Below are 5,034 nucleotides of genomic sequence, written 5' to 3' on the forward strand. Positions count from 1 at the left end.
CATTCATTTTCACATACAGTTTCATTTACTGGCTGTACACATATAACTTATTAATTTATATCTCTCGCTTAAATATTTCCTCTGTGTTCTAGATCATATAGCCAACTGTTTCCTTGACATCCTCACTTGGATATCTCTCAGGATTCTTAAGCTTTTTGTGTCTAAAATTGAACTTTTGATTTTCTCTGTCAATCTGAATCCTACCTGTAGTCTTCATTTCGATTAGTGTTACCGTTTTCTACCCCTTCTGCTCAAGCATGAATTCTTAGTGTTATCTTTTCTACACCCCTCTCTATTACACTACCCTTTCTCCATGGCTATCTGATCACTAAATTCATTTCTCTGTGTGTCCTCTGCCATTGTCTTTGTCTAAGCTATCACCATCTCTTACTTGAAATACTAAAATGGTCTCCTAAATTTTCTTCTTATATCCAGTACAGATCATTTTGAACACTCTTTTTTACACTTCATCTAGAGTGATTTTTTAAAAGCATAAATCTGGTCAATCTATTTCAATCAACTAGTCTTAGCAAAAAAAAAAAAAAAAAATTGAAAAATGTTAACACAGCCTGAAACTTTGCATTATCTAACCCCAGTCTATTGCTCCAGTCTTAACAATAATATGATTTCCACTGTACTCTACAAGCAAGTCACACAGAGTTTTCAGTTTCTCTAATGTACCATGACTTCTTCTACTATAGGGCCTTAATAATGCTCTTTCTCTCTGTCTAAAATGGTTCTTTCCTTCCATGTAGCTAATGTCTGTTCATCCTTCATGTCTTATATTAGGTGTCACTTCCTTAGAAAAAAACTTTCCTTACTCTACGATTTAAAATGAGCTACATTGTCATAAAACCAGCTTCATTTCCTTCATAACACTTATTTCAAGTTGTAATTGTTCATTCATTAATGCAATTATTTGACTAATTGATCTGTCCCTGAGACATTGCACTGCACTGCAAGCTCCATAAGGCTCTAGACCTTTCTGACTTTACCTCCCCATTGTAACTCCAGTGTCTAGTACAGAATCTGGTATATATACATGCTAAATAAATATTGTGACATAATGAATGCTTATTAATGTAGAATGTTTTTTTCTTTTTTAATTGATATGTAATTGACATATTAATATCTGGTACACAGCATAATGGTTCAATATTTGTAAATACTGTGACATGTTTGCTTCTTTTATTATCTGTCTTAAGAAAACATTAAAGCAACATGCCAAGAGGACTGTAATCCCCTTTTTAATGGATGATGAATAATAAGGACAAAATGATGTAACTGAGGTGGTTGGCAGAATTTGAAATGAAAATTTGTTACAGTACTTTGACTATGTGATTTGATTACTTCCTTCCATTTTTGAATTATAATGGTAGATTTTTTAGGTTATATAAGATGACCTGGATTTTTGTATGCAATATTTCCCATTGATCTTTGTGAGAGAAAATCACAGCAGTTCTCTCTGGTGTTAGTGCAATTATCTTTCTGAATTTTAAATTAATGTTCTAAATTCTGTTCATGGCAATATTAAGACATGTGCATACATACACACAAACAAACATAGACACACAGAAACACACACACACACATACCCGGAAAATATTTACGAACTAATTTCGTACGAAAAGAATGCAGCTTTTTGCTTCTAATTTTGTAGGGGATGACCATCCCTCTTCTTGTCAACTTATTAGATGTGACAACAAGAAGAGAGACCTCTCCAATTGTGAGTGAACAAATTCTGGCTTGGGTAAAATGCTTATATATCATTTAGATAATCTTGTTGACTAAAACTAACTGCTATGTGTTAGGTCTGTTTATATTTGGATCTTTTTCCTAATAAAAGGACACATGCTTTTTGGACTTCAGAATAGGCTTTATTATTATTTTTTTGAGCTAACTGAAATTTAAAAATTAAGAAATCAGTTATTCTAGTAAGAGGTAGACACAATGAAAATATAGATTCTAGCCTTGTGCTGTTACTACCCAGCTTCCACATTATCTTAGGAAAGTATTTTCAATTCTTTATGGCCTTGGTTTCCTAATCAATAAATTAAAATGGCAGTTTACATGACCTCTGAAGGCTTATTCAGGTTGAATAATCTACAAATTATAAATACATTTACTACAAATTATGATTATGAGTTTTTTTGGTTTCTTTATCATACTAATTATTTTTATATTAAATTTATTAGGGTGACATTGGTCAATAAAACAAGTTTCAAGAGTACAATTCAATAATATGTCATATGTATATTGCATTGTATGTTCACCACCCAAAGTTAAATTTTTTTCTGTCACCATATATTTGACCCCTTTACTTTATCTGCTTCTCCCTTCCCCCCTTCCCTCTGGTAACCACTGAACTTAAAATTAGACTGAATTATTCAGTCACTTAGTTTATTTTCTATTTAATATTATAAAGCAATTGCTTATAAGTTGACTTGTGTAGCCCATATTAAAAATTGCTTTCTTAGGGTATTTTAATCTTTGGTGGAGTTTTGTTATACCATCAAGGGTTGAGAAAGTTAAAGATGTTAATAGTAAAATTACAAAAATATACTCTCCAAAATAGGGTTTCAAAATTACCCAGAATTGAGAGGAAAATTATGTACTTTTACATTAGAAGTAAGGAGAAGATCAGAAAAATCTAAAGAAGTAAACTCTATATTACTGGGTTTTATCTTCTTACAGAAATAAAACTTGAACTGTCGCTTATCCCAGTTGGGCTGTTATAAAATATAACAATAAAAATATTGAAATAAAACATTAAGAGTGATTTCAAGATACTCTTAGATTCATTTTTAAATATTTTAATTTTTTTCAATTATATTTGACATACAATATTACATTAGTTTCAGGTATACAACACAGTGATTAGACATTTATATAACTCTGGAAGTATCACCCCAATAAATCCAGTACCCATCTGAAACCATACATAGTTATTATAATACTATTGATAATATTCCCCATGCTATACTCTATATCTCCATGACTATTTTGTAACTACCAATTTGTACTCCTTAATCCTCTCCCCACACCCATACCCCAACCCCACAATCTGAGAAACATCGAAATACTCTCTGTATCTATGAGGTTTTTCTGTTGTTTATTTGTTTATTTTGTTCTCTGAATTCCACATATGGCATTTGTCTGTTTCCATCTGACTTGCTCCCCTCAGCACAATACCCTGTAGGTTCATTTAAGTTGTTGTAGATGAGAAGAGTTCATTCTCTTTTATGGCTGAATAATAGTCCATTCTATATATACCACCTCTTCTTTATTCATTCATCCATTGATGAACACCCAGGATGCCTCCATATCTTGGCTGTTGTGAACAATGCTTTAATGAACATGTGGAATCACATGTCCCCTCAAAGTAATGTTTTGGGTTTCTTTAGATCAATACCCACAAGTGGAATAACTGGATCCTGCTTTGTTTCTTGTTATAGCCTTTGTTTAAAGTCTATTTGATCTTGTATGTCTCCTGGTCTTAGTAGAGTGGCCTTATACAGTCGTTGTGCTGTGAATTCAGTGGCACAGTCTTCCCTGATTACCTGAGCTGGGTGCTCCAGGTGTGTCCTTTATATGGTTTGTGTGTTCCTTCCTGTTGTAGTTGATCCTTGGTTGCTATTTGCTCATCAGTAAGAGGGATTGACCCTTAGGCTGATTGGTTGTAATGACTGGCTATGACCAATAGAGGAGCTGTTGTGCAGTCACTGACCTTACAGAGGAGGCTTCGCTTTGGCAGGTCTCTGATGCCTGCCCTGTCTGCCCTTTGAGTGTTTTGTCCTCAGATGTGACCCTAGGTGATGCTCTGGCTCAGAATGAAGCCAGTCACTGGGCATGCAGTATGGGGCCTCCTGGGAAGGGCCCTGCTGCAGGCCAAGTTCAGCTGTAGCCTGTGTCCTGCCAGGGATCACCTGACATGAGGCACCAAGCAATCCACAGACAGCCACCACCCATGCTGCCTTGGAAGTGCCTCAAGAAATCAAGCCACAAACTGAGGTCAGCTGCCACTAGTGCTAGGCTTGAGGCTGCTCAGCAAGAGGTATGGACATGGTGAGGGCAGATGCTGCTTATTCAGTTTATGTGAATCTTTGAGAGATTTTAGGAAAGTCTGCAGCATGAGCTAAGATGGGCTGTTTGTATGGAAAAGCCACTGGAAGAGGTTTGGGTGGGCCCACAAGTTGGGAGGGGCAGGGATTAGGGAATCACCAGGATGGGGTGACCAGTGTTAGTGACACTGATGGAGACTCAGGTATGTTGCCCTACTTGGCATGCAAGCCAAGTAGGGGATGGCTCAACAAAGGAATAATGCCTTCTGCCAGCATTTCTGTTTGTGAGAGAGCTGCCATTCCTGCCCTCGCCCTGAAGCCAGACAACTTAGTTCATCCCCATATGTCCCTGGCACCTTTTGAGCTGCTGCCCCAGAGCTGATGCTTAGAGTGAGTGAGTCTGTCAGCAAGTAAGTCCCTGCATGATCTCCTTAAGAGGAAAGTCTGTGACTTCCTCAGCTCTCCATCTCATTCAGCCACAATCTCCATTGTTTTTCACAGCTGGAAGTTGTGGGGGCTTCTCTTTCTGGCACTGGAGCCTGGGCTGTGGATCCCAGTGTGGGGCCTTGACTGCTCACTCTTCTGGGGGGACCTCTGCAGCTAAGATATTTCTTCCGATTCTCAACTGCTACTCATAGGTGTGGGACCGGCCTATTTCACATCTCTGCCCCTCCTATCAATTTTGAGGTGGCCTCTTCTGTGCATCCCCAGTTGTAAGATTTCTGTTCAGCTAGATTTTAGGTGACACCCAATGATGGCTATTCTGTAGTTTGTTTGTAATTTTGATGTGGTCGTGAGTGTAGGCAAACAGTTTATTTACTCTGCCATTGTGACCAGAAGCTCACCCTTAGATTTATTAATATTGAGAAAATCTGAATTTTAATCACAGAAGAGATCATTCAGTTTCTACCTTCCTTCTAACTTCAATGTGGCACAGTCAATACTTTTCTGGGATATATTTTCAGCACATATA

Source organism: Pteropus alecto, unplaced genomic scaffold (genome assembly GCF_000325575.1).
Source record: "Pteropus alecto unplaced genomic scaffold, ASM32557v1 scaffold403, whole genome shotgun sequence".
In the NCBI taxonomy this organism is placed as follows: Eukaryota; Metazoa; Chordata; class Mammalia; order Chiroptera; family Pteropodidae; genus Pteropus; species Pteropus alecto.